General features: G+C 53.3%; 1 non-coding gene across 1 annotated transcript; it reads right to left on the reverse strand.

The window, feature by feature from the left end:
• Positions 1-270: 270 nt before the first annotated feature.
• On the reverse strand, positions 271-343 carry TRNAV-CAC. Its single transcript has one exon. It is a non-coding gene; the product is annotated as a tRNA-Val (tRNA).
• Positions 344-10,828: the final 10,485 nt, after the last annotated feature.

Consider the following 10,828-nt stretch of genomic DNA (forward strand, 5'->3'; position numbering starts at 1 on the left):
TCCGTTTCTCACCCATTCCGGAGCGATATGACACGCCACCGGCATGCGGGGCTGACTTTTCGCCCCCCCCGCGATGAGCCCCGCTGGTCAGTGATGGGGCACACGGTGCCGTCACAGCTCAGTGGTGGGGCCCCCCAACCGTCGGTGGGGAAATAAATAAATCAGGAAAAAAAAAAAAAGGTAAAAAAATCAGCCGAAAAACCCATAGCATGAAAACACCCGCAGAACAAAGCAACCGAAAAAATAGCGCTCGTGGAAAGAAAAACGAGGTGTTTCCGCCCGGGATCGAACCGGGGACCTTTCGCGTGTGAGGCGAACGTGATAACCGCTACACTACGGAAACCCGCTGTGTGTTACGATTCCAGGCGGTGCCCCATGTTGGCTCTTTCCCGCCACAGTGGCTGAGGGGACGCGGCTGTCCCTCACGGCGACCTCAAATAAAACCCTCCCCGAACACCAAGAGGCGCCGCGCGGGACTCCAGCGATTCGCGTTAATGAGTCATTAGCGCTCCCACGGCCCCGCTCGCCTCAGGAGGTGGCAGAGCTGCGTGTCCCCGGGCAGCTCTTCGGGTCTCCCCTCACGGAGGGCACAGCCCCGCGGGGAGGGTCCCGCTGAGGGGGCGCAGGGCTCTGCTGAAGAAATGCCTTTTTTTCTCTAAAGCAGCTGCCACCAGATGTCGGTAGAATAGTGGCGACAGGGAGTCGGAGCTCCCTGGAGAGATGCCCAGGAGGGAGAGGATCCCCCTGGCCCAGGGGGTGGAGGCTGGATGAGAAACGGCCCCCAGGGACAGGCCTTGGTGGGCTCCTCGCTCTGGGGGGGAAGATTCCCCTCCCTGCAAATGAAGCTTCTCTGCCGGGTCAGACTGTTCTCCTCACAGAACCAGAAAAATCCAGAATGGTTTCATTTGGAAGGGACCTTAAAGCCATGGGCAGGGACACCTTCCACTAGCCCAGGTTGCTCCAACCATGTCTTGGGCACTCCCAGGGATGGGGCAGCCACAGCTGCTCTGGTAAAACCTGTGCCAGGGCCTCCCCACCCTCAGTCAGGAGCTGACAATCCCAGATGGTTCCAGGAATATGTTTGTTCCTCTTCTTTTACCTTACTGCAGTGTTAACAATTTATGCATCCATGGCAATCCTTCTCTCTTCAGTCAGGCCTCAGCCCTTGGAATCTGGTAGCTGGTAACATGAGAATTATTTTTCCCTGTGTTGTTTTCTTGGTCGAAGTGTGTTTTATGCTCTGCTGGCTGCAGAGAAAAGCTTAGAAGGGAGAAATGAATCATAAAACCAGACGAAAGCAAGAAGAAGCTCACTTTTAATAACACTTGCTCTTAATAAAATCTACGCTTAATTTTAAAATTCAATTTTACAATATTGTAGCTGATCTCTATTTGGAGCCAAACGGGAGGTTGTCACATGTCATTTACCTTCAGGACTCGCCAGTGCTTTATTCTGATCTGACTTATGATAAGGATTATGATGTTACATCCAAGCCCACAACAAACCTGATGTCTTGGGGCTTGTTTGCTTCGTGTTGCTGTTGAACATCCTGGAGCAAAATTCTTTCTGCCTGCAGCTGCAGAGAGCACTGGGCATCAGCGCTGGGGACAAACCTAATCTAGAGCTGGGGGCAAGGTCCCCTCCCTCGAGGAAGTGGAGCTGTAAGTGCCCCAAGACCATCCATGGAAAGATTCAAATTTGGGGTTTGTTTTCTTCCACAGACCTCTTTCATCCCGGGAAAGGAGCTGCAGAGCAGACAGCGCCAGGGAGGAGGCTCTTGGAAGGAACCTGTGGGAGGCAGAGGCAGGAATTCAATGAAAGACAAAGTGCTGTGAGTGTTCCCCCCAAGCCCATACAGACCCCGCGGTGGTCCCTCCTTCAGGCAGCGCTGGGCTCTGGTAACCTTGGGACACGCCAGTGTAGGTGGGTCGTGGGCTCTGGATGCTCCTTTGGGGGCCCACACAAAGCTTCCTCTTCCCACCAGCTGGAATGGCTCCCGGGGATGTTCCTGCTTTTCTGACAAAGACCCGTTGTCAGGGACTGCTCCAACTTTGCCCGCGGGACAAAGAGCCTGGCAGCATTTCAGTCTCCCCTCCAAGCCCCTGCCTTATCCCACTCCCTGCACTTCCACCCCCTGCGAGTGTGGGAGCCCCCTCTGCCTCACCCGCTCCCCACGGGCAGTGCCCAGAGCACCAGAAAGGACTGTCACATAAATACCCAGGGAAATAAAAAACCCTAAAACACCGGGAGACTCATTTGGAGGTGAAGGATGGATACTCCCTTCTATTCTCACCAGCATCTGCCCTTTCTGAGCGAGGAGCCCTCCCCCAGCCTCGGCCGCGCTCGGCTTTGTTTCACTGCCGTGCCGCACAGTCCCATTCTCCCCTTTTCCTCCCTCCACTCCCTGATCCAAGAGGAGAGCTGGGAGCACTATGTGGAGCAGGAGAGCTGACAATCAGGGCCGGGAGACAACGCTTGCCTTGCACAATACCCGTCCGTCCCCCCCCTCTCCTCCGCCCCCCAATTAGCCATTCATTTCGTCTCCCTCTGAAACGGGGAGCGCAGCCCTTGTGCTGCGAGATAAAACAAGAACGGGCTTCAATAGCGCTGATTTAAATTAGGTCAGGCTGCCTTTTGTGTGGCGGGGACCACACAATAGCAGTCACACGACGGTGGAGGGGAGCAGCATAAAGGAAAAGAGGCCAAGCAAGTGGCACAGATGCCGGGGAGATGTGGGCGCTGGGGGACGAGGGGTGTGTGTGTGGTGGCAGCAGAGGGGGCAGACACTCAGCCAGCACGTGATGCCGAGGCGTAAAAGGGGCGACGTGGTCAGCAAGGGGACAGAGAGGTCAAATGCTGCCTGTGCAGAGTGAGGATCATCAACTGGTTCTGCCACACCACAGCCCTGTGCCCTTGGAATGGGCTTTTAACCAGAAGTGGTTACGAGGCAAAGGGGTGACAGGTTTTGGGCCCTTCAGGACAAGAAACATTGAGGGGATGGAGTGTGTCCAGGGAAGGGAACGGAGCTGGGGAAGGGGTTGGAGCACCAGGATAAGCTGAGGGAGCTGGGGGGCCTCAGCATGGAGAAAAGGAGGCTCAAGGGGAACATTCTCCCTCTCCACAACTCCCTGACAGGAGAGGGGAGATGGGGGGATTCATGCCCTGCTCCCAGGGAACAAGGGACAGAAGGAGTGGGAACGGCCTCCAGCTGTGCCAGGAGAGGGTCAGGTTGGATACTGGGAAAAAATTTCCTCACAGAAATGGTTGTTTAGCTCTGGAACAGGCTGTTTAGTGCAGTGGTGGAGTCATCAACCCTGCAAGCATTCAAAAAAACATGTGGATGTGGCACGTGGGGGACACGGTTTGGTGGTGAACATGATGCTGGGTTGATGGCTGGGTTTGATGATCTCTGAGTTGTTTTCCAATGTTGATGACTCCATGATTGCATGATTCTACTGATCTTGACCCATAACATCCTCCCTGAGCTCTAGCCCAAAGTTCTGTTGATCATATGGGGGGAAGGCCCAGAGATGCTGCTTTTCCTCTTGGAAGAAAGAGGGAATTGCAGAGGGACAGTGGTTTGGACAACAGTCCAGCACATGATGGGACTATTGGGGTTGTCCAGTGCAGGGCCAGGAGTTGGACTGGTGACCCTTCTGGGCCCCTTCCCACTCGGGATATTCCATGATTCCATGACCTGGCTTGCAATCCCCAGCGTTTCCCAAGGTTTCCAATTTCTTTCCCTTCACATGCTCACCAAAACCCCACCGCTGGCCTGAGCACCTGGTGCGCTGTGAAATCCTGCACCAGGTTCTTTGTGGATCACTGAGTTTGGGGAAAAACCAACGACTCCTTCGAAATGACCTCTGAACTGAAGGTTCTCAAAGCCATCCCAGTTTCTGCCTTCAGACAGAGGGCCTGGGGAGAGTTTTCCAGGAGGATTGTGAGCACTGGAGCCCTGTCCCATTGTCACCCCAGCTCCATTAATATCCACAGTGCCGTGATTAAAATGGAAATGCAGATGTTCGTGTTTATCTGGCTGCAGGAGGACACGAGAGCAGCGTTTAATGAGCAATAACAGCGTGCTCAGAGCTGCCAACAAGGGCCTGATCTTCCCAGCAAGCTGCTGTCCTGGTTCAAATGAGTTTATCCAGTTGAATCCATATGCAGGTAAGTTCAAAAACAAGGCTTCGCCCCTTTCAAGTCTCTCAGGCAGACACCTCTCACACGAAAATGGTCTTTTGTGCCCCAAATTGGGCTTTTACAGGTAACACTTTTGCTCCAGCTGGGCCAAAAAACTGCTGATGGGAGAAAATAGGGGGTGTGGAAAAGTGGAAGGAAATAATCAGCCCCTTAAATCAGCCTTTTTGAAAGCTCAACTCAGTATTCTTTGGCAGTTGCAAGATAAAAAAAAAGCTGTAAACAAAAACAATGCTTAAGCAAAATGCTTGTTGTGTTACAAAGTGGTAATTTTCATGCTACAGTTACAAGCAGTATCATTCCTACTACTGATAGTAGAAAAGTAGGTGAGCCAAAGCACTGAGTGTGCCAGCCAGTGCCAAAAAGAGAAAACTAGGTTAAACTCTGAGTTATCAGTTATTCCTACTCTCCTCCATGTGTTTGTTCACACATGAATGATTGTTGTTTTTTTTTTTTTTTTAGAAACCTAGGATAGTTTTGAACCCCTCTGGGCCCTCACCTGACCCTCAAGGTCCTACATAATCCCCTGGTTGATTTGAACACACCCCTTCCTCTGGGCACAGGCAGTGGGATATTGGGTGATAGTGGAAAGACAGGCACTAAAAATAAGGCCTCCTTTTTTTAACAGCAAGTGTAAGTAAGCACTGAAATAGTGCCTGTTGTAAGGGAGGTGGCCCTGGAGGCACCGAGCCAAAACCAGACATGTTGCTAAAAGGTACGTTCCCGTTCGCCAGATGGTCAGAGCTCTGATGCCTGTGAAATTATCCACCCAGTTCCTGTAGGAAGCCCGTCTGGAGCGACCATAATAGCCCTAATTTCGCTCAAAATACAAATATATGGTTGCTAGTTTTCCCTGCTCTGCTGCTATACTGTTTGGCACGTTTTTTTGTGAGAGCACAGGGGAACCAGCCCAGAGGCAAAGGCCTAGTTTGGGTTTCACTTTGTTTGACTTCCCAGAGCCCCCGTGCTCACTGCAGTAAGGTTGGAGGTGGGCACAGAACAAAAGCAGGATAAAAAAAGCACAAAAATCTGTGTTTTGTCAGGGGAGGTTTGGGATGGATCTCAGGGAAAAGGTTCTTCCTCCCCAGAGGGTGGTGGGGCACTGACCAGGCTCCCCATGGAATGTTTAATTCCCAAGGCTGCCAGAGCTCCAGGAGTGTTTGGACAACGCTCTGAGGGATTGTTGGGGTGTCTGTGCAGGGCCAGGAGTTGGCCTGGATGATCCCTGTGGGTCCTTTTCAGCCCAGGATATTCCATGGTTCTATGACCCGATTTGTTCTGTGATTCATTCGCTGCTTCCTCTGGTGCCTCTCCCTGCAGAGGCAGGAGAGGCAAAACTCCAGCACAAAACTGTCCACAATTTACAGGTGTGATGGTTGTGGGTTCCAAACAAAAAGACCAAAAAATCCAGTTTAATCATGTTGATGGTGCACCCATCCACAAATACACATGAATAACAGCTACACAGTTAGGTGTAGACAGCTAGAGGTTGTCACTCTCCAGCAAATGGCATCATCTGGGATGCTCCCAAGTCGTGACTGTGTAAATCCCAGTATTCCTGAGGTGGACTCTCCAACCTGAAATTCTCATTGGAGTCCTCCATCTCCCCAACAGCCCCAAACCCTCTGCAGAAACTAAGATGTTTTACAGAGGCTGGTTCATTCCCTGGGTATTTATTTGCTGGTTTGGGTTGGAGTATTTTATTATTATTATTATTATTGTTGTTGTTGTTTATTTGGTTTGTTTCTTCTTCTTGTATCAGCTCCAGCTGAGACAGGAGAGGGTGGGAGGAGGGTTTTGTTCCTCTGGAGATAACAGGAGGCTGTGTCTGTGCAGCCATGGTGACACAATCCAGGGCGCTTTCTGGCTTCCAAGCAATTTGCTCCCCAGCCCTGGCTCCCAAGGAAAAGTGGGGCATAGAGAGAGATTGAGAGAGAGAGAGAGAGAAGAGCTTTTTGTTTCTCAAGAGCTTCAGCTCTTACTACTAATTAAGCAAAGAGCTCCAGTGCCTTCCCACCTCCCAGACTAAGGAGGATGGAGCTGGGGCAAAAGGAGAGCCAAGAGGCTGAGCTGAGGTGTGGCAGCTCCCTGCTCTCCCTGGAAGGCTCCTCTTCCCAGGCTGGGTGACCTGTGTGCCATCCCAAAGCCTCAGATTCCCTGGCTGCAGTGGGGAAAGGGATGAGAGAGCCCGAGCTCAGCACGGGGCCAGATGGAAACCACCACCCCGCTGCTCAAGGTGTTGTTATGGGTTCAATGCAATCTGTTCCCAGCTTCCCAGACGTGCTGACTTATCAGCAGACTGCTCTTTCCTTCTCCAGCTTTCCCTGGATGTCATCCCCTTCCCTCTGAGGTGCCAGCCCTTGCCCTGAGATCTAACAGCATTTCTGCCACCTCCCTGGAGTGCCTGTTTTTAACCATCTCTGGCATCACTGGGAAGCGCTGGAGGAGTCAGGGGAAGTGCCACCAGCCAGGGATGGGGCAGGTGGCCTCGGCACAACCAGCTGGGCTTTTTGGGATGAGGAGAGCGGGGTGGGCAGAGGGCAGAGGTGGTGGCAGGGGAGCCACACAGCCCCTGCCCAGCCCTGCGGTGCGAAACGCTGCACACACGTGGGAAGGACTGCCAAGAGGAAGGGAGAGGGAAGAAAAATAAATGTAGGGAATAGGAATGCTGCAGGAACTCAACAGCCCGTGGAATCGGGGTCTGAGCCCTGGCTCAGCTCTGCAAGGTGCCCGCCAAGGACTGAAGGAGCAATCCAGGCCATGGCTGCTCCTCTGTGCCCCTTGAACTCTGTTGGATATCTCCAGCCTGGGATCTCACAGGGAGAAATTTAGAGCCTCACTCAGAAACAGATGGTCTCCCTCTTGGGCCCCATCTGCCAGGCAACACTGGAGCAGTTGGTCTCTGCAGTGCTGAGCACAATCTTGTTTACTTTCCCCTCCCATCAGCAAGGTGATCTTGGGGTAACTCAGCCCTGCTGGCACAGCCCGGATTTCCAGGAACAGCCAGGAACTCGGAGGTGCAGGAGTGTAACCCAGGAGCCAGAGATGGCATAGGCACCATAGGATCAACCAGCCCTGATCTCCATCAGCATCCAGCCTGGGGTCAGGATGTTTAGGAAGCCCTTTGTTTGGAAGAAAAGCACGTGGGTGAAAGGAGCAATCCAGAGTGAATTTTCTCCAGGGACAGGAGAGGTGCCAGGAGCCTGGTCCGTGATGAATCCATTGGTACTTGGACTGCTGAGGAACACTGGGTGTGTTTGGTGGAGGGGTTTGGCACTGACCTTCCCTGGAACCAAGTTCTGAGTGTGCGCTGTGCTCCTGAACTGAGGCAGAGGGGATAACGAGGCAGCAGCCTGCCTCCTAAGAGTCAAACTGTGTAATTTTTGGGGTGTCCTGGTCATCTGGAAACCCCGGTGAGCTCAGCTTGCTCAGCCTCAGTGTTCCTGGCCAGGGGCTGTGACACACACACACACACAAAGACAGCAGGTGAGACCCTCGAGCTGCACCAGCCAAGATTGCTGAGCAAAGAACTTCCCCCTTTCCCCTCTGGGTCCTGTTGCTGTGCCAGGGACTGGGGAGGGTGTCAACCATCCCAACCCCCTGCACCAGCACCGGGTCCTGCTCTGCCAGGCCGGGCAGGCAGCCCTCTAATGGTGCTGGGAGAGCAGAGGGCACGGAGCATCTCTCTTCATCCCCTCCCCTGAGGGTTCCCATCCGCGGGATGCTGCCGGTGGCAGCTCGGCAGTAATCAGCCCCGAGGCAGAAAGGTGGAAACTTTCTGCTTGCAGCCACTTAGTTTCATTAGAAGCATCAAAAGAGAAAACAGGGCCTCAGGCGGGGCAGGGAGATGCAAGAGGTGGGGGAGAGGGGGTTTGCAGCCTGGTTTTCTGTGGCTTTTAGCAGGGCAGCTTTGTCTGGGGCTGGAGGGGAGAGGAGAGAGGAGCAGGGACAGGGAGCCCGCAGCCAGGAGGTGGAGCAGCTCAGCTCCTCAGCGAGGAGCAGCGGGGCAGGGAGAGAAACCCCGGCCCTCAGCAGGGCTCTTGTCCCTGATGGAGCAGATGCGGCTGCCGCTTTCTGGGTGATTGTGCGGAAGCAAAAGGACTCCCCGGTCTGTGCCTCGGGGCTGGGACGCGGGGCCTTTCATTTTCTTCAAGGGCTCTCGAGGCAGAGCTCATTGTGCCCGCTCGGAATTAATTCTGCCGGTCCCCACTCTGCTCGTGGACTCCTCCCCGTGTGCTGGAGGTCGAGACCCGCCTTCCATCTCCTTCCCCTCTGGCCGGGACAATGGACACCCTGGGATGGAGCTGCATCCACAGCCACGACCTGGTCCTGGGGAAGGACACACGGGCCTGGCTTGGAGCCTCCAGGAGGGGGATTCTCCAGGTCTCTCCACGGCAGCTGCTGGTTGGCAGCTCTGTCCCGTTCCCTGGTGCACATCCCTGTCCCCTCCCAAACCCAGTGACCCCCCCTGTGTGCCCCAGGAGTGGAAAGTGCTGTTCTGTTGGGGCTACCTCAGAGCTGCTGGCACAACAGAGCTATTCTGGTGCTGGCTGAGCCCTCAGCATCTGAGCTCTCTCGTGTGCTTGGAGCCCCTTTTTCTTTTCTTTTTTTTTTTTTTTTTTTTTTTTTTCAAGAATGAAAACAGTGGATTAATGAGCTGCTTGTGGCTAATGTGCAGGGTTTCTCAGAACTGGTGCTATTAGAGCCCAGCATCATGTAGGAGGTAAATGGCAGCACATGGTGAATAAAGCAGTGATATAATAGGTTTAAGTAGTCCATTTCCCTTTGGAGTGTTGCTGATAACAGGCCCAAATGCATACAAGACCATTCCCCTAATGAATAAGACCACGCTCTCTGGCAGAGCACTCGCTGCAGCTCCTCACAAGGGGTTTATTTTTCATCATTTTCATCCAAAACAAGGCTTGGGTGTCGGAGCTGGAGTGTGGGGTGCAGGGAGGGGAGGGCAGAGACAGAGGGGAAAAAGAGAAGAGCAGAGGAGAAGACATATGGAGGGGAGGAGAAATGGAGAAGGGACGTGGATAGATGCAGAACAGGCATGTTGTGGTTTGGATCTGTTTCCAGGAACCCCAACAAGAGGAACTGTAGAATCACAGAATGGTTTGGGAAGGGACCTTGAAGCTCCCCTCATTCCAACCTTCCATGGGCAGGCACAACTTCCACTGGACGAGGGTCCCTCAGGACCAGGGTTACTAAATGATTTTGAAGATCCCTCTGAAAGCCCAAAACTGGTGATTCTCGGTATGTTCAGGACTGTAAACATGGTCTGATGGATCCACAGCAGACACATCCTCATCCCAATGTTCCAGCCCAGGATGGAGGCACAGGAGGATCCTCAGGACAGGTTTTGAGGGTGTGTAAAGACTGAGGCTTCTCCCACCTGCAGTTTTGTATCTTCCAGCAATCTGCAAGCCCTGCCTGGATGTTGCATCCAAACTATTAAGTTTAACCATCACCGATAGACCAAACCCCCATAACCTTGTCTAAAACCTTTTGAACCTATTTATATTTTCAGGCTACACGATATCCTGTGGCAAACGAGCTCCCCAATTTAATTACGTGCTGGGTGAAAAAGTGATCCTTCTCCTTCCCTTTAAACCAGCCCGGTAATTTCACTGGGGCAGCAGCTCCCCGTGCTGTGAGAAAAAAAAACAACACCTGAGGGACAGAGAATCCCAGGTTTTATTGGAAGGGCATGTGATTTTGACTTCTAAGCGTTCAAACCCCTTGCGAAAACGGAGCGCAGGTTCTGCTTTTAATGCTTATGAAAACACCGCCTCCAGTGCTCTTGTTTGCTCTTCGGCTTGTTTTTATTTATTTTTTATTTTTTTTTCCCCCCCTCCCCTTAACCTCCCCTCACGAGCTTCTCTAGTCCCTGACAGACCCAGCTCTCAAACCCCTTGTTTACTCTGTTTGCACGGGCTTTATTTTTATAAAATTCTCCTTTCAAGTGCCGCAGCAGCCGAGAGCCTCTGGCGGGAGCACCAACCCCACCAAGGCCAGGCGCATTCCTCGCGGTCACCTCTTTGTCCTCATTACGGTCGCGGCGGTCTCGGTGTCACCGGTTCAAGCACAAGCACGGGGAGGGGTTTAATACGAGCCCAGGATAAAGGCAGGCAGAGCTGTCCCCGCTCCCCCGGGGCTGGAGCCGCTCCTCGGCTGCGCCTTTGGCAGACGCCTCATTAGGAGGGGGTTGTTGAGCACAAACATCCCCGCCGCCCTTTGGCAGGCGCTGCTGCTCGCGTGTGTCACCTGAGCGTGGTGACAGAGAGCTCGCCCTGCCACCGACGGGGGCTGATTTCCCTCAGACCTTCACTTCTAACGAGCTGCTGTTCATTCGTAGCCCTTTCCACCCTTCCTGGGGCTGCACTTTCCCTTGTGCATCGTTAACTCGCGCTGCCTGACGGGCAGTTCTGGTGGTGCCTGCAGCTGCCAGGGTGAAAACTCACATTTACCCCCACCCAAACCAGGACACTCCTCCTGCTTAATCCCGGGAACTTAGTCCAAATAATTTAGTTTCTCCTCGGCCGGATGCACCTCCTGTATCAAACATCATGTCCTGATGTAAAACTGAGTTAAGAGGCAGAGTCTTTCTCTCCCCATCACGTAA

This window comes from Empidonax traillii, unplaced genomic scaffold (genome assembly GCF_003031625.1).
Source record: "Empidonax traillii isolate 1590-97213 ecotype Southwest subspecies unplaced genomic scaffold, ASM303162v1 scaffold986:size372637, whole genome shotgun sequence".
NCBI classification, from domain to species: Eukaryota; Metazoa; Chordata; class Aves; order Passeriformes; family Tyrannidae; genus Empidonax; species Empidonax traillii.